The following is a 17,346-nucleotide window of genomic DNA, read 5'->3' on the forward strand; positions in this document are numbered from 1 at the left end:
ACAGGGAAACCAAATACTTCGTAATAACAGATCCTATACCAAATGTTGAACACATAACAACCGCATCAACAAAATGTAAGAGGAGACGAAATTACCTTCCTTGGAGCAGCAAACTAAAGCTTTGACGTCAAAGATTCCAACTTCAAATTCCTTTCCTGAACTCAAACTCGAGAAGCAAAGAGAAAAAAAAAAGACAAACAAACAGTTGATTCTCGGATTGTTTTTCACCCTGTTTTGGATTGTTTTTGAGATTTTTCCCGGATCCCAGGATGTTGACCCCTCGTTTTTGGATGATTTCCGGATGGATGTTCAAGAGCTTTTTTTTCCGATCCTCCCGAATGATGACCAAAGTCCTCCTTTTATAGTTGGGGGGAGGCTTCAATGATTCGAATTTTAATGTTTTTTTAAGATCAAATCTCAGAAGAAAAATAATGATGGAGGGGAAGAAAATATTATCAACCTCTTTTCAGATTGATGAGAAAGAATGAGTGATGGCTTGGGGTTTCCAATCTCACAACCATCGGATTAAAGGGATAACGATCCCAAATCCGATGGTCCTTCACATTCTCCACCTTTTCAGTGGTAGCAGCGGCGGTGGTGTGGCTTTTGAGGTCTGTTTCGATTCAGAAAAAGATGATTGGAGGGATGTAAAGTTGACATGAGGAGGCTATGATTGATAGAGGATAGGGAGATATATTGAAAACCACCGAAAATTGCCATTTTCCGGTGGTCTGTAGGTAGAAACGTTTGGCAGAGGAGGAGAAAGGTTGATGGGAGATAAAGCGGTGTGTATCTGGGAAAAGAAAGAAGAACAGAGGCGTTGGGATTGTACTATTTTGGGAAAAGAAGAAAGGTCTTATTAATTTGGGCCGTCCGATTGTTTGATCGAACGGTTAAAATAAATCAGAAATTAAAAGGAAAAGTTATATATATATATATATATATATATATTGAATAATGGTAAAAGCTTAATTAACTAGGACCATTAGATTTAATCGTAGGGTCAAGATTTAAGCTAAAGAAGCACAATCCATGTGCTCGCCTACGTGGCATACACGGATTGGCCGGTTTAAGTAGACTTGGATTGCCAAATTTGTTAAAATTAAATTCATTTAAATTATAACTACTTTCTTTATTAAATAGCCATAAGAGATAATTATTTTGCAAGATTAGCTTATTTGATAAAATTAGTCACTCTTAAAATTAAATTAATATAAACTAATAAATCATCAATTAACTAAGCTTTCTAATTTTAATAAATGTACGAAAAATATCTATTGCGACAAAAGGAATTATATTTGAATCAAAATAGATTCAATTCTTAATAAGAACAACATTTATTAAAAAAAAATGAGAAAGTAAGTAGTAATATAATATATTTAATTTTTATAAGAAATAACATTTAAGAAATAAATTTATCAAGTCAAATAAGTAATTAAAATTTTTGTATTCCTGTGAAAAAAATTCCATAACATATATATTTTATTATTATTATTATAATTATAACTATAGTTAAATGTGGAGAGCCAAAATTGGGTGTCAACAGGTACGATCATTTAAAGTTGACCTAAGTAGAATCTTATGTCAAAACTTGATCGGTAATGAAGCTTTCAACTCAACGTTGTGCTAGGGGGTTCTTTTGACCACAATTCATATCCAAATCCATTCCCACACTAAAGAATTGACCTATACAAATATGAGCAATTTAAGAATCACCCGATATGACCTTACATATAAATAAAGAATGATTCGGGGCTTAGCTTAAAAATTTTCGAGGTGTTACAATATCTCCCCCTTGGAATCATTCATCCTCGATAGATGAACTGAGCATGGAAAGGGTAGGGAAATGCTTAACTGTCCAATTTAATGCAAAATACTTTTAAAACTCATGAACTCAAAACACTGAAGGAGGGATTGAACAAATGAGTACTTTAGGAAGAGTTAATACCTTGGATTGGAAATGAATCAGAGGAAAGGAAATGGGGGTATCTAGTCTTCAAATCCTCCTCAACTTCCCAAGTTTCCTCCTCAACAAACTGATTTCTCCATAAGAGATTGATTGATGGAACCTCTTTGGTTCTCAACTAGCAAACATGACGATTAAGAATTTGAATGGGAATCTCTTTATAAGATAGGTTATCCTTGATATCAATATTCTCGGTAGGCACAATAAGTGAAGGATCACTCAAACACTTCTTTAGCATAGAGATATGAAATACTGGATGGACTGCTGGTAACTCTGGTGATAACTCCAACTCATAAGCTACATTACCAATCCTATTTGATATCCTATAAGGACCAATATATCGGGGACTGCGTTTCCATTTCTTACCAAACCTCATAACACCCTTCATGGGTGGAACCTTCAAATAGATCTAATCATTAACCTCAAACTCTAAATCTCTTCTCCTAACATCTTTATAGGATTCTTGATGGCTCTGCGCTGTTTTCAACTTCTCTTGGATTATTTTCACATTCTTCATGGATTGATGAACTAAGTCTGGTCTTATCAATTCAGCTTCACCAACTTCAAACCATCCAATATGAGATCTACACCTCTGCCCATAAAGACCCTCATAAGGAGCCATTTGAATACTGGAGTGATAACTGTTATTTTATGCAAACTCTATAAGAGGCAAGTGGTAATCTCAATTCCCTTTGAAATCCAACACGCATGCTCTAAACATATCTTCTAAGGTCTAAATAGTATGCTACGCTTCACCATGTGTCTGAGGATGAAAAGTAGTACTAAGGTTTACCTTTGAACCCAAACCTTTCTAAAACGACTTCCAAAGCTGAGCGGTGAATTGTGTACCCTTATCTTAAATGATGGACAATGGGACTCCATGAAGTCGGACTATCTCACAAATGTATAAACTCACATAATCTTCTCTTGAATTGGTAGTATTCATCTGTAAGAAATGGGTTGATTTAGTCATTTGGTCTACAATCACCCAAATCGACACATGTTACCTCTGAGATCGTGGTAAGCTAGTAATGAAATCCATATTAATTATCTCTTACTTCCACTATCGAAGGGCTGTATTATGAGCCACCCACATGGTATTTGGTGTTCAACCTTGACTTTCTTGAAATTTGGTCACTTAGCAACAAAATCTGTAATATGTTTCTTCATACTATTCCACCAATACATTTCTCTCAAGTCATGGTACATCTTTGTGGAACCGGGATAGATCGAATATCTATAACTATGGGCTCCTTCCATGATCCTCTCTTGGAGCTCATCCACCTTTGGAACACATGATTTACTGCTTATGAACATTTGCCTTTAATGCAAGTAAGATGGGGTCTTTGTCTTGCTCAGCCTCTTTCATCACAATAACTCTACCTTCACTGGAATCTAACAAACAAACTCCAAAATGTGCAAGTGTATGAACTTCCTTAGCCAATTCTTTCTTGCCTTAATCAACAATAGTACTCTCATGAATCTACTCAAAGCATCAACAACAACATTAGCAAACTTATTTACAAGGAATCCCTATGGCCTCAACGCTAGGCAGGAACAACAAAGGAATTCAAAGCGCTAAATAGGAAATCGAAAAAGGCAAAGGAACAAATAGTACCCTTTTCAAAAGTAAATAAACTCATTAGCTAGGAGTTCGATGTCTAGGTTAAGGCTCACTCATTGAAGTGTGACCGTAGATCTGGTCTTTCCTAGGAATGAAAGCATCCAAGTCTTTTTTCGACAGGGAGTTCAGTACAGGAGTCTAGTTTGGACTCGTTCTGTCATTCTAAAATATGCAAAATAGCTTTTTAACAGCTATAACACGAGTATAAAAACGTACCCACTAGAACATTGGTACAATAGGAGGCTCGAGAGACCTCTAGCGTAATATAAGCTACCCCCGGAGAGACTTTAGCCACATCATAACTTGAATGAGGCGATCAAGAAAGTTGTGGACCTCGTAGTACCATATACGACAACTCTATAGAGCTTTTTGGGTCGAAAACCTGTTCGAGGTCAGAACTGATATGAAAACCCTAATATCACCGTCTTCCCTTACATGGGTTATAGAGGATAATCATATCGTAATCCTTGAGCAACTCTAACCACCATCTTTGTCTAAGATTAAGTTTCTTCTGACAGAAAACATACCGGAGACTCTTATGGTCGGTGAACCCATCCACATGAACACCATAACGATAGTGACGCCATATCTTGAGATCAAAAACTACCACTGCCAACTCGAGATCATTAGTTAGATAGTTCCTACTGTGAATCATAAGTTACCTTGAGGCATAGGCTATAAGCTTACTATTCTGCATCAACACATAACTAAGCCCCACTCTGGATGCATCACAATAAAGGAAAAAATCTTTGTACCCTCTGGTAGGGTAAACACTAGAGCAGTAGTTAACCGAGTTTTAAATTACTGAAAACTTTTCTCAGAAGCTTCAGACTATTGAAACTTAGTTTTTTTCTAAGTCAACTTAGTCAATGGGCAAGAAATAGATGAAAACCCCTCGACGAACCTTCTATAGTAACCAGTCAACCCCAAGAAACTCTTTATATCAGTTGGGAATGTGGGTCAGGGCCAATTTTGCCCTGCCTTAATCTTTTGAGTGTCGTCCAAAATTCCTTCACCAGACACGATGTAGCCTAAGAACGCCACAGCTTCAAGCCAAAACTCACACTTAGAAACTTGGCATATAACTCTCAATCTTTGAGAGTTTGGAAGACTATTTTGAGATGATTGTCATGATCCTCCTCATTCCTTGAGTAGATCAAGATGTCGTCGATGAATACAATAAGAAACATATCAAGATACGTCTTAAATAATCTATTTGTGAAATCCATGCATGCTACAACAACGTTAGTCAAACCAAAGTACATAACAAGGAACTCATAATGACCATAGCGGCACATAAATGTTGTCTTTAGGATGTCACTTTCTCTCACTTTCAATTGATGATAGCCAAATCTAAGGTATGTCTTTAAGAACCAAGTGGCACCCTGAAGTTGGTCGAGAAGGTCATCAATTCTTGGAAGGGGATGGTTATTCTTTATGGTTACATTGTTCAACTAGCGGTAATAGATACACATCCTAAGGTAATCTTCTTTCTTTCTCACGAATAAGATCGGAGCACCCCAAGGTGAGACACTTGGTCAGATGAAACCCTTATCAATGAGATCTTTCAACTGCTTTTTAAACTCTTTTATCTCAGTTGGAGCCATTCTATATGGAGGAATAGAAATATGTTGAGTATCGCGAAGAATATCTATTCTGAAGTTTATTTCTCTCAGGAGGGACTTTAGGAAGATCGTCTAGAAAGACCTCTGGAAACTCACTCACAACTAGAACTGACTAAATAGACAATTTCTCAATACTAGAGTCATTAACTCGAACTAAGTGATAAATGCACCCCTTAGAAACTAATTTTCTGGCCTTGAGGTATGAAATAAAATGACCCTTAGGCACTGCTGAACTACTCCTCCACTCTAAAACTAGCTCATTAGGAAACTGAAACTTGACTACTCGAGTTCTACAATCGACTGAGACATAACAAGCATCCAGCCATTTCATACTTAGAATAAAATCAAAATCCATTATGTCTAGCTCAACTAAGTTACCCATGGTGTCTTTATGATAGATAAAGATGGTACAATTACGATAGACTTTTTTTGCTAGAATAGACTCACCAACATGTGTGGAAACATTAAAGGGCTCAAGAAGTTATTTGGGAGAAACGCCGAGCCTCATGGCTATATAAGTAGTCACAAAAGACAAACTCGCACCTAGATCAAGTTAGGCATAAACATCAATAGAAAAGACTCAAAACTCTGAATTGATACCAAAACCCACTTTTAAACACTTTAGACCTTTCAAAACTCAAAACTTCCAAAAATTATTTTTTTCAATCAAATTTCAAAATCAACTTCACAAAGTGATCAGAAATGACTTGGGGCAACTATCGGAGGGGTAAAATAGTAATTTTACAAATAATTCTAAAATTACCCTTCTGGGTCACTATTTGAGAACCGTACTTCAGAGATCGAGGGAGAAGTTGTATGCTAAGTTCTCCAAGTGTGAGTTTTGGCTTGAGTACATGTCCTTTTGGGGTCATGTGGTGATCAAGGATGGTATTATTGTTAATCTGGTCAAAGTTGTAGTAGTTTATAATTGATCTAGGCCTACTTCCCCTACCTAGATTTAGAGTTTCATTGGGTTAGCGAGTTATTATTGTGAATCATCAAGGATTTCTCTTCCATTGCGACTTATTGGCTAAGTTGACTCAGATACCGTTGTATTTCAATGGACGGATTAGTGTAAGGTGAACTTTCAAAAGCTCAAAGGAGTTGTTGACCTTGACACCTATTTTGGCTTTACCCAAGGCATTACAAGTATATTTCTATCCTAAATAAGTTAAAATACATTCCGACAATATTCTTTAAAAAGTGTTTTGTTACGTTTTTAAATACACTTTAGTATTTATTTGATTTGAGACTCATTTATTACTCGATTTTAATTGGTTTATCACCTACAAACTCCTTTTTACTTGAGGATTATGATTTTCAATTAAATTTATGTTTATTCCTTTTTCGATTTTGATGAGATTTTAGGTGATTTTGTCCCTGATTTTAAACCTTAATAATATGGGTATTGTTGGAACCCTTTTGATGTGCAACTTCCATTCTTGATAGTTGGGAATTGTTTCGAGGACGTAGATGTAGGATTAACACTGGTAAAGAAATTCAACTAAATTTTTGGCCTTCAAGGTAGGTTTGACTTATATTTCTTTCAGACTAGGTGGGTAGTTAACCATACTTATAAAGTAGACTATGGGGTGAAATAGTTGCATGAGATTGAAATATTGGAACCGGGGAGCTTATAAGTTTGCCTATGTAGGGGCTTGTTTATGGTGTTTTGTCCATGTGGGGGATTATTTGTTTTGGTTGCCCATGAGGAGGTTTTATCACGACCCAAGGTACCCTTTAGGCATAACATGGCGTATAGGACCCTGAGAGGCCCTATACAGACCACATAGCATTCATAACATAAGAAATAGAATAAAAAAAGATAAAGAAGTACATTTCAAGTCCAAAAGTTATATAAAAGTAAAACGGAAGTCTAAAAAACTTGTCTCATTAGCCATCTAGTACAATAGAATGAAATTGGGCCTAGCCCATACATCATGTCCAAAACTGAGTGTAATAAAGAAACTGAAAACAATGAAAATCCATCCTCGAAGCATGAGGACTTACCAAGGCTCGAAATCTCTCAAATCAACCTCTAGCCACGAAACTGAGAACCCTGACAATCGGACCTACATTTGAGGAAATGTAGACAAGAGTATGCGTTCGTACAAAATATGTACCAAGTATGATAGCCATGTGTAACACTCCGGAAAAAAAATGAGCTAAAAGTTGAACCATCCTTCGTAGTGAGTAAGTTTTTACCAAGGAATTTAAATTTTTCTTAAGTGTTAAGGTCACTAGATATAGCACCTTGAGTTCCAAAAAGAATTAAAGAGAATTCATTCAAGTCATTCCTTAGTTCTTTTAAGTTTTGGGTCAACTTCAAATGACCATAACTTTTAGCACAAGATGCATTAGGAGATCCATAAGATATCATATCAAATGAAAGATCTTGGAATCCTCTTTCCAACGCCACCGAGTTTTGCTAATTTTTGAGCTTGTATGAGGGAGATATGCCTATTTGAAGTCAGGCTATCCAAATAAAGAAAGTTAACCAAATATATGAGGGTTATTTTGGTCTTTTCCTTACCAAATCGGATTTAAACATTTTTAGTAAGGTTTTAGGAGTCTAAACTGATTATTCATCCTCAAAGTAGGGTTTTAGAGAGAGAATTCAAGAGGAGAAAAAGGTCAAAGTTTCAAGCATTCGTTTAAGAAATTCAAGATTTCGACAAGAACCTAGTATGTAAGCTTCCATAGTGTTGGATTTGCTCACCCACATGCCAATCATGAGTTTTTTTTGTGAATCTATCCATAAATATCGAGCAATTTAATATCTTGATGAGTTCTTGATAAGTGTTCTTGAAGTTTCCTTATCGATTAAGTTTTGATGTAAAATTCTATGTACTTGGGTCAACTTCAAACGACCATATCTCTTAGAATATAAAGAGTTACATGGCCCATAACCTATCAAATAAAAGGTATTTGAATCTTCTTTCCAACGCCACCAATTTCGTGCCGATCCCATTTATAAATAAAAATTTATGACTATTTTAGTAACCTAATACAGTACTGTTACGAATAAGCCGACGGAAAAACATTAAAAAGCATCATTTTTGTCTTTTTACCTCCAAGAAAACCCTAAACAAAGTTCTTGACTAATAAAAGTCTCAATACAATCAGATTTTCATCTTTTAATCCATTATTCTCTTCTCTCTCAAACCCTAGGGCAAAACCCTAATGAAAAATCAAAGTAGTATACTCCATTCAAGATTCTTTCAAATTTTTTCAAGATTCTTCTTCAAAGTAAGTCTTTATCCAAGAATTTCATTCTTTTCAACTCAAATTCCTCAATACAATTATGAATCACTAATGAAAATCATAATTCTTGGCCATAGAGATTTCAAGAAACTAATTCAAGAATCTCAAGAAAGGTTTTCTTGATCGTTTACCTTCAAGTTAGGGTTTCAAGGCTTCTAATCAAGTACTTCTATTCTTCAAGAACCTTGTTCTTCCATGTATGTAAGGTTATCATAGTGTTGGACTATTTCTTCCTCACGCCCTACATCTTCTTTCAAATCAGTAAAAGAGAAATCTAGGATTCTACCCCTAGATTTGAGTATTCTTGAGATAAGTTGATTTGAGTTATTGAGTTCATGGTTCTTTTAAAAATTATATTCCTAATTATTGAGTTTTTATATTTTTATTTAGATCCTTGATTTGAGTTTTTCATACTCCCAAGCTAGATACTAGTAGCTCAGTTTAAACTATGGTCCTGAATTCATGAGACAGAACTAAACTCTCTGAAAACAATTGCTGAGAAACGTTGTGGACACAAAACTGACTAAATTCTATTTAAAACTAAATGCTAATACCCTGAGCTAAAATCATGGAGAAGGGCTAATTCATGTGAAAATACTACAATTACTGTCTAAGTTCTTTTCCTTTCAAAACTCCATGAGCATTCATGCAACCTCATTTAAATAAGTATTGAATTGAGTAGTAATCACAAGAATCAATTTTGTAGAGAATCTGCATAGTTTGGCAAGAGCCCTAGTTTCATAAAACCATAATAATCAAAAAAGGAGTCTGATGTTTTGGGCAAAAGGGAGAACGAAACTCATACTAAATACTCACATACCTGGTGGAGATAACTACGAAGAAATCCTTTAGATTTTGGGACTAAACTTGAAGGAGAACTTTGCTTGTTCTGGAGAGAAGACTATCGTCTATTTCTCTTCTTTTCTTTCTAAGTCTGATGATTTTAGGAGAATGAATGTGTTAGGTAGTTTTTGCCTAATTAATTAGGCTTAGATAAAGTAAAACAGCATAGTTTAAGTACCAAATGCATAGGGGGAAAGACCAATACGACCCTAACATAAAACTGACGATGTTACTTAAATGAGGGGCTTCACGAGCCGTTTAAAGCATCACAGCCCATCTAGTGGGTCGTGATGTTGCCCTGCCCGACAGGGCTTCACTAAAACAGGTATAACTTTTTGCTCCGGGATCGGAATTAGGCAAACTTGGTGGCGTTGGAAAGAGGACTCAAAGACCTCTAATATGATAGGTCATGGGCCACCTAATTAATTTTATGCTAAGATATATGATCATTTGAAGTTGGAACAAAATTTAAAAACTTGTGGGTGACTTGTACGGACCCCTAGACGGGACGTCCAAGTCACCACAGGCCGTCTAAGGCATCGTCTTGGTGACTACTGCCCAGGTAGTTCTGGATGGTGGTTCACGATTCCCTTAACAGGTTGTGGAGCCCTAAACAGCCCATCTAGGGTGTTGTGAAAGGTCCATGGTCCATTTTGGGTTCGTGGACTTGCCTGTTTGTCTTTTTTAGCCCTTTTCTCAAAGTCTGAGGTGTTACATAAACTAGATATATATGTTAATGGGAAAGTTCAAAAGTCACAAAGATTATAAAAAGTAACTCATTTCTCTTTTAGTCCAACTTGACTATGAGGACGAATGATTTCAAGGGGAGATATTGTAATATCCTGAAAATCTCTAAGCTAAGACCTGAATCATTCTTCATATGTGTATAGGGTTGTACCGGGTGATTCTTAATTATCCATAGGTGTTAAGGTCAATTCGTTAGCGTGGGAATAGATTTGGAGATGAATTAAGGTCACAAGGATCCTCTAGCACTAAGTTGAGTTTAAGGCTTCCTTACCAATTGAGTTTCGATATAAGATTTTACTTGGATCAACTTCAAATGATCAAATATCCTAGAATATGAGGAGTTAGGTGGTTCATAACCTATCAAATTAAAGGTCTATGAATCATTTTTTCAACGCCACCAAGTTTGCATCAATCTAAGTTCAAATTAAAATGTTATGCATGATTTTCATGAAGTCATGTTATGCGGTCGTGAACACTTTCACGACTGGTATTACGCACCGTGGAGAAATGCCCGCGCTACCTAAGCAGCTTGTGTGGGTCTCATGGATGACCCCAAACTCCTATTATGTAATTGTTTATTATATAAGAAAAAATTACAACAATTTTATTGGATTATGTTATAAAATAATATATTGTGGACGTCCACTACATCAAGAAGTTACTCCATTACTTTCCTCCATTATGAAGATAACCATAACCTCCATAACCTCCACCTTTATAGCCATTATTCTTGTAACCTTTCACTTCCATAACCTCCCCCATTATATTCATGTTTATGATTAACCTTTTGTATGCCTCTATGTTACACTATAAATAGATGCATAAGAGTTCATATTGTATACACTTGAAGATTTGGTGAACACTTGAAAGAAAGAAAGTTAGCTTATATTGTTCCTCTTGTCTTATATTCTTCTTCTCTTCCTCTTTATATTGTTCTTTTGTTCTTAAGTTTTACAACACGTTATCAACACGAATGTTCTACCATTGCAGGATTGAAGCAAAGTAAACAAAAAAAGGTAAAATAATTGTGTTTATTTTTTTCTCGGAAACAAGGTAAATTATTGTGGAATCTATTTTATATTTTACTTGTGAACAAGGTGAATGATTAATATTATTGTTACTGTGCATTTTTTTTAATTATGACTATATATACTTTCTTTTGTATGTGAAACTTATTTTATATTTTATTTATGATTATGCTCACTGTTTTTGTTATTACATAAGCTTTTAGTTTATTTTGTTTTTTGTGTGAAATATTTTGGGTTCACATGGAAATTGAAAAATGGGTGGTGATAGTGAGCAATTTTATTTTAGTGTAATTGTAATTATTAATTTCTTCGTGTGCAATTGATTCCTTGATTTATAACGGTAATTCACTAGCTTAATTATTATGCAACAAATATAATATAATATGATGCTATATGTAACTTTTGTTTTGACAAGTTTAAGATATTAATACATACTTTGTTGAGAATATTTTTATTGTGTTTTTTTGTTCTATATTTTATTATGCATGTTAATCACAAAGTGACAATTTTGTTCTATGTTTATTTGTACATGTTAATCACAAAGTGGTAATATTTTGTTTAAGGCTCAATGGTGAGTCCTACTATATTTGGCATTTATGTCATTGATTGAGGGTAAGACGAAGGATTCAAGTCCTATCGCACCAAGAGGGTAATCGGGTGAGAGTCCTCATGCATCATGATAATAAATGTTGGGTTGGGTCCCAACAAATAATGACCTAAAATGTCTTTTAATGGGTAAGACGTTGGGTTCAAGTCCCAACATAATATAATGATGATGTAATGATGACTAAGCAAATTGATATGCTCTTGATAAAAGTCATGAAATCTGCCCAATTGATTTGCTCCATTCTCTTATGTGAATGCGGTGGCAGTGCATAATATGTCTTAAAAATGACAAGTGGTTGAATGTATGAATATGGGTGTGGTAAAATGTTAATGGTCATCATTGTGGTAATTAAAAGGAAGAACGTTATGGGTTCTTAAGATCTTCCTTCAAATGTAAAGATAATTTTGTCCATTAAAGTGGTATAAAAGGTTATTGGACACATTGTTTCTTAAGATGGTCCTTCAAATGTGAAGGTAATTGTTAAAGGTAATTTTTATCCATCAAAGTGGTATGAGAAGTTATTGGGCACATTGTTGTTGGTGCAACCCAATTTGAAAAGTTTTGTAAATCCTCCATCAAAATAAAGGAATACAAAGTGGCAATACAATTGGTACATTTGACCTCTTAAAGTGATGTTGAGGTGAGTCGCATAAATTTGATAATGCCAAAGCATGACAATGAGTTTCTAAAAATATGAGCATGATGAAGGAATCACATGCAAAAGTAAACTAAAAGTTTACTAGAATAAATATCAGTTGGCATAACCGGTTGGCCATTCCGGTTCAGAGTGATGCAAAAGAAGTTGAGAATTCAAGTGGCTATATGTTTGAAGAAATAAAAGATTCTTCAAGATTCTCTTTTATTGCTTGTTCTCATGACAAAATGATAATTGTATCAACTAAGGTTGGGATTGTATCCCCTGAAATTATTTGGAACATATAGAAAGGTGAATATGGGCCCGTTCACCTGCCATATGGACCGCTTACTATTATGATTTAATAGATGCATCTATGGTATGGTCATATGTGCATTTGTATCAACTTACAAATTGGTTTGTAAGGTTGTTAGCTCAAATTGTTAAATTAAGAGCACAGTTCCAAACTATAAAATTATGTTGATAATACTAGTTGGTTTAGCAGAAATTGTTTGCCTCCAATTATAGCTAGACCATTGATTATGAGAACAAATCTCTCAAATAAAATTTGGTATAAGATGAGTTTATTTAACATGTATGCATCAAGCCAACAAGGTTCTCCCATCACAATTGGTCCAGGATCAGGAACGAAATAGTTTCCATCTAAAAATTTGATGTGTGCACATATGATTTTATTGCTCCACCATGCACAAAGATGGATCCCCAAATTAGGTTGGGAGTAAATGTTAGATTTCCTAACATTAGGGGGAGATATGTTTAGCAGCTGAAAATTATGTGTGAGGTGAATTATCTAGATCCTCATTAAAAAAAAGTGAACTTGAAGTTCAAGAGATAATTCATTTGCAAAATGTTGCAAATAATTTGTCAAATGTATTTGTTGAACCAATATTTTAATTAAGCTGCAAATGCTCCAATAAATAGTCCTTCAAGGACAGAGTCTATGGTACGCCAGAAGCGTCATAGACCAATCGATTCCAAACGTAAAACTCATTGAGGAAGGAGAGGAGCAAATTATCAAAATGGTCATGATAATGAGGTAAGTGTTTTGAAAGAGCACAATGATATAACACTTCATAAAACCTTGGCAAAGGTTCAGGTACCTGAAAATGATGAAAAATGAAGAGATCTCGATAAGTTATGTCGTATTGGAATCGTATCAAAATGACCGTCGATGGTATCTTTGATGTGAAGTAGCACTCAATGCTATAAGTGGTTACGAGGATCTTAAATTCGAATCTGTCATATAATATGGACAGATAAATGATTGGCCAAATAAAATGCACTATTCAAGTATATTTTGTTTCACTTAGAAAAGTGATGTTTTTGAACTTATAGTTCATAAATCAAAATATATGTCAGTGGGCTACAAATGAATCATTGTGCGAAAGTATAACCGTAAGATATAAAGTATTGTTTGTGCCTCGGGTCATAAAGGATTTTTGCAGAAGTCCTGACATTATTAAATGGAGATATGTTCTCTAGTGGTGGATGCAATGAGACTTATTTTAGTCTGGCAATAGATGAAATACTTGAATAAGTATAATGACTGATTATCATGTCTAACTAGACGATGAAGGTTATATGAAAATTCTTGAAGGATTTAAAAGGTCTTAAAACAATTCCATTGAGTACCCAATGGTTCTGAGATTGCTTAACACAGAGAAAGAATCTTTCGATCTCATGAAAATGATTTAAAATGTCATGTATTAGTGCAATTGGTGCACTTACATATTGTTGGTTATGCAAATGCTAGAAGATCATTTGATATACATAACGAAAGTTATGTGAAAGGATTGTTGTATTATCATTCAAGTTATGACAACAAACTAACAAAGCAAGTTACTCAACACATAGAAGATGTGTGATTTTCTTTGAGAAGAAAAGACGAGTTTCAATAAAATTGAAATGATCAATCTCTGAGTCAGAAATGATTTGATTATGTAGATGCATAATATTTATTTGATCTGTATAAAGCTCGGTCGCAAATGAGCTATTTGTTTACACATGGAGGCACAGCAATATTTTGACATTCAAAGAATCAAACATTAGTAACCACTTCTTCAAATCATGTAGAAATAATATTGATTTATAAAGTAAGTCGGGAGTGTGTTTGGTTGGAATCATTATTTATCATATTCAGAAAATATGTGATTTTCTTTTGAAAGGGACATTCCAGCCACCATATACGAAAATGATATATAGCTCAATTGAAGGGAGGATTCTATCAAAGGAGATCGGACAAAGTATATTTCACCAAAGTCTTTTTCACACATGATCTTCAACAAAATGGTGAGATAGACATTCAAAGATCCATTCAAGTGATAATCTTGTAAACTTATTCACTAAAGATTGCCAACATCAATATTTGTGAAGTTGTGATATGAGATTGGAATGCATTGTTTCCGAATATCAAGTAAAGTTTTTATCAGGGGGAGAAAAATACGCATTGTACTCTTTTCCTTAACCATGGTTTTATCCCAATTGGGTCTCCTGGTAAGGTTTTTAATGAGGCAACATTCAAAGCGTATTAAAAGATATGTGTACTCTTTTTCCTTCACTAGGATTTTTTCCCACGGGATTTTTTCCTAGTAAGGTTTTAACGAGGCATATTATCTATGGACATCCAAGGGGGAGTGTTATAAAATAATATATTGTGGATGTCCACTATATCAAGAAGTTACTCCATTACTTTCCTCCATTATGAAGATAACCATAACCTCCATAACATCCACCTTTATAACCATTATTCTTGTAACCTTTCACTTCCATAACCTCCCCCATTATATTCATGTTAATGTCATGTTTATGACTAACCTTTTGTATGCATCTATGTTACACTATAAATAGAGGCATAAGGGTTCATATTGTATACACTTGAATATTTGGTGAACACTTGAAAGAAAGAAAGTTAGCTTATATTGTTCATCTTGTCTTATATTCTTCTTCTCTTCCTCTTTATATTGTTCTTTTGTTCTTAAGTTTTACAACAGACGAGTAAATATTGATTTGATTTCACAATTTTATAACAGGATAAAATGGTCAATTAATCTATTTCCTTGCTTTTAATTGTTTGTGTCTACTCTTATGCTTATGTCATGTCCCTGTTTTTTTTTTTTTCAAAGGCAATTATATCATGGGGTAGTGAAGACATTTAAATAAATTAGCAGTTATTTCATTAGGAGTTATTTTCTAATAATTCCCACTAAATTAAGAGTTACTTTAGAGTTTTTGGCCTCACACCAAATCATCAAAAACAAAATGATTTACTATCACACAAATATATACTTCAATGTCCCAAATTATATGATATACTTTCCTTTTTAGTTAGTTTTAAAATGTATGATACGTTTCTATATTTAGTAATAATTTAACTTTAAAATATTCATATTATCCCTAATGAAATGATTTCTACCCACATAAATATCTATGACTTATTTCATATCAAAGGTTCAAAAGTCTTTCTTTTTTTTCTTTCTTAAATTTTGTATCAAATCAAACTAACTCATATAAATTGAGACGAAGGGAGTATAACGTATTACAATTATTTTAATCAATATTATTTAAAATTTACAATGTTGATAATATTTGTAAGTATTGATTTTACACTTAATGATATGATTTACTATCATATAGATACATCTATACAACTTACTTATTTTAGATAAATAATTTACTAACACATATACATATAACTTATTTTAGATTAAAAATTTATAGATATATATCTTATTTTAGATTAAAAAAATTAATATTAATCAATCAAAACTACTTAAAAGAATAACTTCGTAAATAACTATTGGATATGTGCAAAGCACTATATATATATATATATTATACCTTAAAAGCATGAACTCCTAACTTGAATGTTAAATTACTATAATATCCCTAACGTAGGTTGTGACTTTTCCGATGAGTTGTGACTTTTCCGATAAGTTGTGACTTTTTTCAAAGGGTTGTGATTTTTCGATGAGTTGTGACATTTCCAAAGAGTTGTGACTTTTTTGATAAGTTGTGACTTTTCCAAAGGATTGTGACTTCTTGAAAAGGTCACTTTTTCAAGGAGTTGTGACTTTTTTCAAAGGGTTGAAATTTTTCGGTGAGTTGTGACTTTTCCAAAGAGTTGTGATTTTTTCAATATGTTGTGACTTTTTCAAAGGGTTGTGACTTCTTGGAAAGGTCATGATTTTTCAGAGAAGACACAAAACACTTGTCCATCTACCCTTTGTTGACTATAAATAGAGGAGCTTCCTCTCATTTTTCAACCACAATTTTTTTTAATCTCCTACTCTACTTCTTGCATTTTAAAAAATTTTGTGTTATTTATTGTCGTTGACTGATTTCGAAGTTAAGCGGAATATGAGGTACCACTATTTTGATGAAGTGAATCGTTCTATCCTAAGAGGGTACATTCCATAACCTCGAGTACTTGAGGAAAATAATTTTGATGATATAATAATTATTTTTTTGCTTAATATATACATTAGTATGTAATGTTCCAATATATGAATTAACATGATGTAGTCCAAATTCATTTGTTTTTGTTAACAATTTCTCTTGTGATGTAAATATATGTTTCTGAACATCTTTTTTCAAAATTATTAAACTTCTCAAGAGTGAAAATATGTGAATATATATGAATCATTTAAAAATTTATCAATTACAAAATAAATTTTATATTCAGTAATATGGAATAAACATTTTCATTTTGTCCCTTCACTAAATTAAAATCTAATAACTATATGAAAAAATAGTAACATTAATTAAAAGTCCTATTTATTTATGTAAGTATAAAATTTATTAGAAATACATCTATTGCACATTAATCCTTTAGTTATAACATTATAAATTCTCTTAGTTATTACTAATTATTGCAAACGTTATTCACACTCTTTAACATTCTTTAGTTATAATATTATGAATTCTCATAGTTATTACATTAATTATTTCTATCTTTCATCTTTTCTTGTATTAACTTTTGACCAATCGT

This window comes from Solanum verrucosum, unplaced genomic scaffold (genome assembly GCF_900185275.1).
Source record: "Solanum verrucosum unplaced genomic scaffold, falcon-dt-bn FXZP01000151.1, whole genome shotgun sequence".
In the NCBI taxonomy this organism is placed as follows: Eukaryota; Viridiplantae; Streptophyta; class Magnoliopsida; order Solanales; family Solanaceae; genus Solanum; species Solanum verrucosum.